Source organism: Mustelus asterias, chromosome 3 (assembly GCF_964213995.1).
Source record: "Mustelus asterias chromosome 3, sMusAst1.hap1.1, whole genome shotgun sequence".
NCBI lineage: Eukaryota > Metazoa > Chordata > Chondrichthyes > Carcharhiniformes > Triakidae > Mustelus > Mustelus asterias.
In genome coordinates this window covers 1895529-1907894 of record NC_135803.1, presented here as the reverse complement: position 1 = coordinate 1907894, position 12366 = coordinate 1895529, and positions in this window count along the sequence as shown.

Genomic DNA, 12366 nt, shown 5'->3' with positions numbered 1-12366 from the left:
GGTGCCAGTGGTAAGCAGTTTGATTAACTGCTCGACAGTGAGACATTAGCACCGTACAGTGCTTCAGCCTGTAATGAGAATCTCGGAGATGAATCTTCTGCCAACATGTCCAGTGTCCCAGTCTGCTGTTTAAATAGTCAAACACTTGGCAAGATCACTGTTCCCCGAGAGTGGTTTTAATGAGGGATTGTTGGAAATGAAACGCACAATGTTTCGATTCCCGGCTCGGGTCACTGTCTGTGTGGAGTTTGCACATTCTCCTCGTGTCTGCGTGGGTTTCCTCCGGGTGCTCCGGTTTCCTCCCACAGTCCAAAGATGTGCAGGTTAGGTCGAGCCTGGGTGGGATTGTGGTCGGTGCAGACTCGAAGGGCCAAATGGCCTCTTTCTGTACTGTAGGGTTTCTATGGATTTCTTTTCCATGAATGTGATTCTCTCACAGGCAGAATCTAAAACTGGGCTGTTCTTCATCGCCAGCAGTGATCCTACCGGCTCGTTAGTGCATTGGATTGCCATCCTCCCAGCCCCCTTTCCCCAGCAACAATGGAGGCATAAAGCCTTTTTACATAGAAATCACTACCTTTGAATCTGCTTACCAGGTTCAGCATTTGGAGTATTGTGTGTGGATCTGGTCACCACTACCAAAGGTATGTGGAAGCTTTGGAGAGAGTGCAAAGAAGGTTCACCAGGATGTTGCCTGGTCTTGAGGGCGTTTTTAAAAATTCATTCATGGGACATGGGCGTCGCTGGCTGGACAGGATTTATTGCCCATCACTAGTTGCCCAAGGGCAGGTAAGAGGCAACCACATTGCTGTGGCTCTGGAGTCACATGGAGGCCATGTGGTGAACCACTGTAATACTGTCTGTGTGTGGGATATGCCTGGGCACGCCCCTGCTGCCTCAATCCGGGGCTCCGCCCTCCTCGGGGTATAAAGGTGGCTGCTCTCCGCCCCTTTTGCCTCAGTCCGGGTTAGCCATCGGTTTGGGAGTGCTTCTGTTCTTGTTAATAAAAGCCTGTTGTTTCACAACCGCGAGTCTTTGCGTGAATCAATGGTACATCAATTTTATTAACAATATTTTTGAAATGGAGCAACTCCTGAAACCTGACAAATTGGATTTGGATCCGCAGGCAGTCGGCGCCTCGAACTCTTGTGATCACTGGCTGCGCTGTTTTGAGATCTTCATCGCCTCCTCCTCCTTTCTTCAGGTCCAGCCCAGAATTCAAATTTCACCATCTGCTGTGGTGGGATTCGAACCCGGGTCCCCAGAACATTAGCTGAGTTTCTGGATTAATAGTCTCGCAATAATACCACTAGGCCATCGCCTAAGTGACCAAGAGGAGAAGTTGAATAAACTCGGATTGTTTTCACTGGAAAGACGGAGGCTGAGGGGAGGCCTGATAGAGGTCTACAGAATGATGAGAGGAACAGACAGGGTGGATAGTCAGAGGCTTTTTCCAAGGGTGGAAGTGTTAATTACACGGGGGCACAGGTTCAAGGTGAGGGGGGAAAGTTTAAGGGAGATGTGCGGGGGGAAGTTTTTCACGCAGAGAGTGGCGGGTGCCTGGAACGCGCTGCCAGAGGAGGTGGTGGAAGCAGGAACATTAGCAACATTTAAGAGGCATCTGGATGGGTCCATGAATAGAGAGGGAATAGAGGTGTATGGACCGAGCAAGGGCAGAAGGGTTTTTTTTAGCTTAGTTGGGGCAACTTGATTGGCATGGGTTTGGAGAGCTGAATGGCCTGTTTCTGTGAAGTACATTTCTTTGTTCATTGTTCTTGGAGGTCATTGAAGTCCCAGGGTGTTTGGGGTAGGGCAGGACAGTGTCCAACTGACACCCCGGCAGTGACTGGTTGGGCACTGTAAGTATACCGGGGCAGTGCCAAGGCGGTGGGGCCTAAGTGGGGGAATTCTGCACTGTCAAAGGGTCAGTACTGAGAGAGTGCCGCACTGTCAGAGGGTCAGTACTGAGGGAGTGCCGCACTGTCAGAGGGTGAGTACTGAGGGAATGCCGCACTGTCAGAGGGTCAGTACTGAGGGAATGCCGCACTGTCAGAGGGTCAGTGCTGAGGGAGTGCCGCACTGTCAGAGGGTCAGTGCTGAGGGAGTGCCGCACTGTCAGAGGGTCAGTAATGAGGGAGTGCCGCACTGTCAGAGGGTCAGTGCTGAGGGAGTGCCGCACTGTCAGAGGGTCAGTGATGAGGGAGTGCCGCACTGTCAGAGGGTCAGTGCTGAGGGAGTGCCGCACTGTCAGAGGGTCAGTACTGAGGGACTGCTGCACTGTCAGAGGGTCAGTACTGAGGGAGTGCCGCACTGTCAGAGGGTCAGTGCTGAGGGACTGCTGCACTGTCAGAGGGTCAGTACTGAGGGAATGCCGCACTGTCAGAGGGTCAGTGCTGAGGGAGTGCCGCACTGTCAGAGGGTCAGTACTGAGGGAGTGCCGCACTGTCAGAGGGTCAGTGCTGAGGGAGTGCCGCACTGTCAGAGGGTCAGTACTGAGGGAGTGCCGCACTGTCAGAGGGTCAGTACTGAGGGAGTGCCGCACTGTCAGAGGGTCAGTACTGAGGGAGTGCTGCACTGTCAGAGGGTCAGTACTGAGGGAGTGCCGCACTGTCAGAGGGTCAGTACTGAGGGAGTGCTGCACTGTCAGAGGGTCAGTACTGAGGGAGTGCTGCACTGTCAGAGGGTCAGTACTGAGGGAGTGCCGCACTGTCAGAGGGTCAGTACTGAGGGAGTGCTGCACTGTCAGAGGGTCAGTACTGAGGGAGTGCTGCACTGTCAGAGGGTCAGTACTGAGGGAGTGCTGCACTGTCAGAGGGTCAGTGCTGAGGGAGTGCCGCACTGTCAGAGGGTCAGTGCTGAGGGAGTGCCGCACTGTCAGAGGGTCAGTGCTGAGGGAGTGCCGCACTGTCAGAGGGTCAGTGCTGAGGGAGTGCCGCACTGTCAGAGGGTCAGTGCTGAGGGAGTGCTGCACTGTCAGAGGGTCAGTACTGAGGGAGTGCTGCACTGTCAGAGGGTCAGTACTGAGGGAGTGCCGCACTGTCAGAGGGTCAGTACTGAGGGAGTGCTGCACTGTCAGAGGGTCAGTACTGAGGGAGTGCTGCACTGTCAGAGGGTCAGTACTGAGGGAGTGCTGCACTGTCAGAGAGTCAGTACTGAGGGAGTGCCGCACTGTCAGAGGGTCAGTACTGAGGGAGTGCCGCACTGTCAGAGGGTCAGTGCTGAGGGAGTGCCGCACTGTCAGCGGGTCAGTACTGAGGGAGTGCCGCACTGTCAGAGGGTCAGTACTGAGAGAGTGCCGCACTGTCAGAGGGTCAGTGCTGAGGGAGTGCCGCACTGTCAGAGGGTCAGTGCTGAGGGAGTGCCGCACTGTCAGCGGGTCAGTACTGAGGGAGTGCCGCACTGTCAGAGGGTCAGTGCTGAGGGAGTGCCGCACAGTCAGAGGGTCAGTACTGAGGGAGTGCCGCACTGTCAGAGTGTCAGTACTGAGGGAGTGCCGCACTGTCAGAGGGTCAGTACTGAGGGAGTGCCGCACTGTCAGAGAGTCAGTACTGAGGGAGTGCCGCACTGTCAGAGAGTCAGTACTGAGGGAGTGCTGCACTGTCAGAGGGTCAGTACTGAGGGAGTGCCGCACTGTCAGAGAGTCAGTACTGAGGGAGTGCCGCACTGTCAGAGAGTCAGTACTGAGGGAGTGCCGCACTGTCAGAGAGTCAGTACTGAGGGAGTGCCGCACTGTCAGAGAGTCAGTACTGAGGGAGTGCCGCACTGTCAGAGAGTCAGTGCTGAGGGAGTGCTGCACTGTCAGAGGGTCAGTGCTGAGGGAGTGCCGCACTGTCAGAGGGTCAGTACTGAGGGAGTGCCGAACTGTCAGAGGGTCAGTACTGAGGGAGTGCCGCACTGTCAGAGGGTCAGTGCTGAGGGAGTGCTGCACTGTCAGAGGGTCAGTACTGAGGGAGTGCCGAACTGTCAGAGGGTCAGTACTGAGGGAGTGCCGCACTGTCAGAGGGTCAGTACTGAGGGAGCGCCGCACTGTCAGAGGGTCAGTACTGAGGGAGTGCTGCACTGTCAGAGGGTCAGTACTGAGGGAGTGCTGCACTGTCAGAGGGTCAGTACTGAGGGAGTGCTGCACTGTCAGAGAATCAGTACTGAGGGAGTGCTGCACTGTACGAGGGTCAGTACGGAGGGAGTGCTGCACTGTCAGAGGGTCAGTACTGAGGGAGTGCCGCACTGTCAGAGGGTCAGTACTGAGGGAGTGCCGCACTGTCAGAGGGTCAGTACTGAGGGAGTGCCGCACTGTCAGAGGGTCAGTACTGAGGGAGTGCCGCACTGTCAGAGGGTCAGTACTGAGGGAGTGCCGCACTGTCAGAGAGTCAGTACTGAGGGAGTGCGGCACTGTTAGAGAGTCAGTACTGAGATATAAATTATATATTTCACCGTGGATACAGGATATTCTGTGCCCAGTTGTCTGGATTATTTGCCTCACTATATCTCTTTTTGACTTACACATTGATTCCTCATGCCTGTTCATCACCAATGTAGTTAATGCATTGATTGGCAACTACCAGTTAGCTAACAAACAACAGTGGGTTTAATAGTATTTACAATTATATACAGAGTACTAGAATCGATGTGTTCATTCTCAGCTCTCGGAACAACCTGACTGTAAAAGCACGCACTCCTCTCAGACACCCCTGCACTCATTCCCTATTGGGTAATTGGGTTACATGAACCCTCCGATGCTCACCCCTTAATCGGGCCAACTACTCCATTACTCCCCCTTCAAGTCCCTTATTACACAGTCAATTGGTAACTTACATAACTTTCAAAACATTAGCAACAATGAAAGGGCAGCATGGTGGTACAGTGGTTAGCACTCCTGCCTCACAGCGCCAGGGACCCGGGTTCAATTCCAGCCTTGGGTCACTGTCTGTGTGGAGTAGAATCATAGAAACCCTACAGCACAGAAAGAGGCCATTTGGCCCATCGAGTCTGCACCGACCACAATCCCACCCAGGCCCTATCCCTACATATTTTACCCACTAATCCCTCTAACCTACACAGCTCAGGACACTAAGGGCAATTTTAGCATGGCCAATCAACCCTAACCCGCACATCTTTGGACTGTGGGAGGAAACCGGAGCACCCGGAGGAAACCCACGCAGACACGAGGAGAATGTGCAAACTCCACACGGACAGTGACCCAAGCTGGGAATCGAACCCAGGTCCCTGGAGCTGTGAAGCAGCAGTGCTAACCACTGTGCTACCGTGCCGCCCTGGGTCTGGGTGGGTCTGCATGTTCTCCCTGTGTCTGTGTGGGTTTCCTCCGGGTGCTCCGGTTTCCTCCCACATTCTGAAAGACGTGCTGGTTAGATGCATTGCCCCAACAGGTGCCGGAATGTGGTGACTCGGGGAATTTTACAGTAACTTCATTGCAGTGTTAATGTATGCCTTACTGTTGACTAATGAATAAATTTTACTTCATTGACAGTGCAAAATTCTCCCTCAGTGTACCTGAACAGGTGCCAGATTGTGGCGACTAGGGGATTTTCACAGTAATTTCATTGCAGTGTTAATGTAAGCCGAGTTGGTGACTAATAAATAAACTTTTCTTTAACACAGTTTATCAGAAACTCAGTCTGTCAGGAGACTTCCTCTTTCTCTGGCAGTGATGTAGCTCAGCTGGCTGAGGTTTGACGATGGAATTAGTTTGGGTTGGACTTCCTTCACTCAGACTCTTTCCTGGTTCCAGCACATCACTTCTCACCATCCCCTCCGTTTCATTGGGAGCAGCACTCACTTCACTCCTGGGACAAACAACAACCTTATTTACCGACACAACCAGATCAGCCAGTAACACTGGCTCCTGCGATGGCTCCCTCTCTGCAGATGGTCTGTGTTTCCTCAGAAACTTGTCCCATATTTTCACTTCTCAGGACAGAGGCTGCGTCCTGGCAAAAACAACTCCCAGGAGGCAAATTACTCTGCTTCCAAAAATCATCACGAAAACTGGAGTGTCTATCTCAAAAGATTCTTCTACTTTTGATAGAGCCATAGAGGTTTACAGCATGGAAACAGGCCCTTTGGCCCAACTTGTCCATTCCACCCCTTTTTTTAAACCCCGAAGCTATTCCCAATTGCCCACATTTGGCCCATATCCCTCTATACCCATCTTACCCATGTAACTATCTAAATGCTTTTTAAAAACATTATACCAACCTCTACTACTACCTCTGGCAGCTTGTTCCAGACACTCACCACCCTCTGTGTGAAACAATTGCCCCTCTGGACACTTTTGTATCTCCCCCCCCCCCTCATCTTAAACCTATGCCCTCTAGTTTTAGACTCCCCTACCTTTGGGAAAAGATATTGACTATCTAGCTGATCTGTGCCCCTCATTATTTTATAAGATCACCCCTCAGCTTCCTACGCTCCAGAGAAAAAAGTCCTAGTCTATCCAGAAACTCCTTATAACTCAAACCATCAAGTCCCAATAGCATCCTAGTAAATCTTTTCTGCACTCTTTCTAGTTTAATAATATCCTTTCTACAATAGGGTGACCAGAATTGCACACAGTATTCCAAGTGTGGCCTTACCAATGTCTTGTACAACTTCAACAAGACGTCCCAACTCCTGTATTTAATGTTCTGACCAATGAAACCAAGCATACTGAATGCCTTCTTCACCACTCTGTCCAGCTGTGACTCCACTTTCAAGGAGCTATGAACATGTACCCCTAGATCACTTTGTTCTGTAACTATCCCAACGCTCTACCATTAACTGAGTAAGTCTTGCCCTGGTTCGATCGACCAAAATGCATCATCTCGCATTTATCTAAATTAAACTCCACCTGCCATTCATCAGCCCACTGGCCCAATTGATCAAGATCCCAATGAAATCCTAGATACCTTCTTCACTGTCCACTATGCCACCAATCCTGGTGTCATCTGCCAACTTACTAACCATGCCTCCTATATTCTCATCCAAATCATTAATATAAATAACAAATAACAGTGGACCCAGCACTGATCCCTGAGGCACACCGCTGGTCACAGGCCTCCAGTTTGAAAAACAACCCTCTACAACCACCCTCTGGCTTCTGTCATCAAGACAATTTTGTATCCATTTGGCTACCTCACCCTGGATTCCATGATTTTTTTAACCATTTGCACCAACCTATATCAGCTATATATCAGCTTCTCGCTGGCATTTTCATCTTCGACATGCCCAGATGGGCACTATGCATTTCTTCAACCATTAACTCTCTCCTGGTTATGGGGACAACCATGCTCACTCTCCAAAGGATAATGACACCATCCTCATAACTGAGCTCATCTTTCCTGAGCTGATAAGACTTTATTTCCTCTGAAGCACTCTCACTCTGCCATCCATGCACTATCATATGTTTAATCTTCCATTACAGTGGCTCTCTATTAGTCCAGTATTTAAGTTGTTGTACTGTCACAGGTAAAGAGTTCAGCAAGTTTAAAGCTATTACAATCTCTTGCAGGACGAGAGGGGGTGGCGTGCTTTTGGGGAACTGGAGACTGCTTAAGGCTGGCTATGTGAGCTCCTGGTCAATGTTCAAAGATATATGTGTCGGCTAACAAGACAGTGTCCATTGTTGTATTGCAGCAGAAGTAATTTTTGGAATCGCATTGTCCTCCATGAAAAGCCCTAAAAGTGTCTTGTGGTCTGTGATGTCAGTAAAATGTCTCCCATATATGAACAGATGAATATTCTTGATGCCGAAAATAACAGCAAGGCCTTTTCCTATCTGGGAGTATCCTCTTGCTGTGTCTGATAGGGTTCCCTCAGGTTAGTGTCCTCGGCCCAACCATCTTCAGCTGTTTCATCAATGACCTTCCCTCCGTCATAAGGTCAGAAGTGCGGATGTTCGCTGATGATTGCACAATGTTCAGCACCATTCGCAACTCCTCAGATACTGACACAGTTCATGTTCAAATGCAGCAAGATCTGGACAATATCCAGGCTCGGGCTGACAAGTGGCAAATAACATTCATAGAATCATAAATCATAGAATTTATGTCACGCAAATGCCAGGCAATGACCATCATCAATAAGAGACACTCTAACAACCACCCCTCGACATTCAATGGTGTCACCGTCACTGAATCCCCCACTGTCAACATCCTTGGGGTTACCATTGACCAGAAACTCAACTGGACTCGCCACATAAACACAGTGGCTACAACAGCAGGTCAGAGGCTAGGAATACTGCGGCGAGTAACTCACCTCCTGACTCCCCAAAGCCCATCCACCATCGACAAAGCACAAGTCAATAGTGTGAAGGAATGCTCCCCACTTGCCTGGATGGTGCAGCTCCAACAACACTCAAGAAGTTTGACACCATCCAGGACAAAGCAGCTCCCTTGATTGGTACCACATCCAGCAAATTAGAGGAGTAAATTGGAAGGAGGTATTCTCGGGGAAATGTACTGAAGAGAGGTGGCAGTTTTTCAAGGAATGTCTGTCGAGAGTTCTACAGGACAACGTTCCGAGCAGACAGGGAGGTGTTGGTGGGTTAAAAGAACCGTGGTGCACGAAAGCTGTGCGGGAACTAGTCGAGAAGAAAAGGAAAGCATACAAAAGGCTCAGAGAGCTTGGCGAAGGTAGGGATCTAGATGAGTATATGGCTTGTAGGAAGGGACTAAAGAAGGAAATTAGGAGAGCCAGAAGGGGTCACGAGAAAGCCTTGGCAGGTAGGATTAAGGAAAACCCTAAGGCGTTCTATAAATATGTGAAGAGTAAAAGGATGAGACGTGAAGGAATAGGGCCTTTAAAAGGTAAAGTCGGGAAAGTCTGTACGGAACCAGTAGAAATGGCAGAGGCGCTTAATGAGTATTTTGCCTCGGTTTTCACAGAGGAGAAGGACCTGGGTGGATGTACTGTGGGCTTGCGGTGGACTGAAAAGATTGAGTATGTGGACTTTAACAAAGAGGTTGTGCTGGAATCTTTGAATGGCATCAAGATAGATAAGTCGCCGGGTCCGGATGGGATGTACCCCAGGTTACTGTGGGAGGCGAGGGAAGAGATTGCAGAGCCTCTGGCGATGATCTTTACGTCGTCGATGGAGATGGGAGAGGTGCCAGAGGATTGCGGATGTGGTTCCTATTTTCAAGAAGGGGAATAGGGATAGCCCAGGAAATTACCGACCGGTGAGTCTAACCTCAGTGGTTGGTAGGCTAATGGAGAAGATCCTGAGGGACAAGATTTATGAGCATTTAGAGAGGTTTAGTATGCTCAAGAATACTCAGCATGGCTTTGTCAAAGGCAGATCGTGCCTTACGAGCCTGGTGGAGTTCTTTGAAAATGTGACTAAACACATTGACGAAGGGAAAGCGGTAGATGTGGTTTATATGGATTTTAGCAAGGCGTTCGATAAGGTCCCCCATGCAAGGCTTCTAGAAAAAGTGAGAGGGCATGGGATCCAAGGGGCTGCTGCCCTGTGGATCCAGAACTGGCTTGCCCAAAGGAGACAGAGAGTGGGTATAGATGGGTCTTTTTCTAAATGGAGGTTGGTCACCAGTGGTGTGCCCCAGGGATCTGTTCTGGGACCCTTGCTGTTTGTCATTTTCATAAATGACCTGGATGAGGAAGTGGAGGGATGGGTTGGTAGGTTTTCCGATGACACGAAGGTTGGTGGGGTTGTGGATAGTCTGGAGGGATGTCAGAAGTTACAGAGGGACATAGATAGTATGCAAGACTGGGCGGAGAAGTGGCAGATGGACTTCAACCCAGATAAATGAGTAGTGGTCCATTTTGGCAGGTCAAATGGGATGAAGGAGTACAATATAAAGGGAAAGACTCTTAGTACTGTAGAGAATCAGAAGGACCTTGGGGTCCGGGTCCATAGGACTCTAAAATCGGCCCCGCAGGTGGAGGAGGTGGTTAAGAAGGCGTATGGTGTGCTGGCCTTTATCAATCAAGGGATTGAGTTTAGGAGTCCGGGGATAATGATGCAGCTATATAAGACCCTCGTCAGACCCCACTTGGAGTACTGTGCTCAGTTCTGGTCGCCTCATTACAGGAAGGATGTGGAAAAGATTGAAAGGGTGCAGAGGAGATTTAGAAACATAGAAAAACTACAGCACAAACAGGCCCTTCGGCCCACAAGTTGTGCCGAACACATCACTACCTTCTAGACCTACCTATAACCCTCCATCCTATTAAGCTCCATGTACTCATCCAGGAGTCTCTTAAAAGATCCTATTGAGTTCGCCTCCACCACCACTGACGGCAGCCGATTCCACTCGCCCACCACCCTCTGTGTGAAAACCCTACCCCTAACATCTCCCCTGTACCTACCCCCCAGCACCTTCAACCTGTGTCTTCTCGTAGCAGCCATTTCCACCCTGGGAAAAAGCCTCTGAGAGTCCACCCGATCTCTGCCTCTCAACATCTTATACACCTCTATTAGGTCTCCTCTCATCCTTCGTCTCTCCAAGGAGAAAAGACCGAGCTCCCTCAGCCTATCCTCATAAGGCATGCCACTCAATCCAGGCAGCATCCATCTAGAAGGACAAGGGCAGCAGATAAATGGGAACACCCCCACCTGCAAGTTCCCCTCCAAGTCACTCACCATCCTGACTTGGAAACATATCGCCATTCATTCGAAGTCACTGGGTCAAAATCCTGGAATTCCCTCCCTAACAGCATTGTGGGTCAACCCACAGAACAGGGACTGCAGCGATTCAAGAAGGCAGCTCACCACCACCTTCTCAAGGGCAACTAGGGATGGGGCATAAATGCTGGCCAGCCAGTGACGCCCATGTCTCACAAATGAATAAAAACAACACCCAATGGTCTCTGGGACCTGTCACTCATTGTGTGGATAATACAGTCACAACTCCATATGGTGATACATCTGACTTTCTTGTGCAGGTCAGGGTCGCCTGACTTGAACGCCTCAGATCTGGACTTCAGCAAGCAGTGGATATCCCTGTTTTTCCATGGTTTCCGGTTGGGAAACACGTGGATTTGCTTCTTTGGCACACACTCATCTACACACTTACTGATGAAGTCAGTTATTGTAGTGGCGTACTCATTCAGGCTGGTCACTGAGTTTTTAAATACTGACCAGTCTACTGACTCTTAGCAGTCCCGTAGGAGATCACCCGATTCCTCAGACCAACATTGCACGAATTTCTTTGATGGATTCTCCCAGGCGATAGAGCGGTAGGCATGTTTGATATTTGTGTAGCAGTGATCTAGGGTGTTTGGGACTCTAATGGAACAGGAGGTGTGTTGGTGGTATCTCTGTAGGACGCTCTTGAGCTTGGCCTGATTGAAGTCCCCAGCCACAATGAACAAGGCCTCAGGATGTTTCATCTCAAGGCTATTTGTGGTGGTGTATATTTTGTCCAGCGCGGTCTTCACATCCGCGTGGGGTGGGATGTAAATTGCTGTCAGGATAACAGAGTGAACTCCCGCAGAAGGTAGTAGGGGCGGTATTCTAGATCCAGGGAGCAGAAAGTCACCAGTGTTGCTACGCCTAGGTACCATGAGGTGTTGATTAGGAAGCAGACCCCACCTCCCCTAGCCTTGCCTGAGCCACTGTATGGTCCATTCGGTGGATTGAGAAGCTCCCTGCCTGTATTATTCAGTTACAAAATGTTCCATTCACCCTCTGGACCATCCTCCATACCGTGCATTGGGGCTGGATTATTGACTCTGCTGGTACTGGGCTGGCCCGGCTTGTTCTTGTGCCTCAAACGTCCTTTTTTCCACACATAAAGCACTCTGCTTCTCTAAATCTACACGTTTCTGGGGAGTGACTTTCCCGCACTGATAGCACACTGCATTATTCCTAGGCTGCTGTTTAAATCTTCTATACTTTGTGGCTCTATTTACCTACTTTACCTCTGTACTTAAACTAGAGACTTCACTCCTGGTGCCAGCGCTGCTCACAGCTTCCCACCCTAACTCATTGATCTTGTCACTCTGTGCACTTTGTACCTCCTGAGCACCTTTTTGGTACTCTCTATCGCTGGTGTCATTTACAATGCCTTTTCTAAGGTTAATTAGGATTTAACAACTTTCTCTGTAACGCTGCATTGTTTACACCACATACCAATCAGTCTCTTAACATGTTGTTCAACGCTGCAATTTGTCTTAGCCTTGCAACAAAGGCTGCAATGGTCTCCCCTGAGCTCTCCCCATGGAGTTAAATTTGCATTTTTGTGATATTATTGAGGGCTTAGGGTGATAATGCTTCTTTGCAAATGTTTTCAAGTAGGAAGCATCTGGGAACCTTAAACTTCGTATCCAGTTATACGTCTGGGTTCCACATGCAGCCAGCAATATAACTTTCTTCTTATCCTCTCCTATTCCAGTAGCATGTTAGAAATA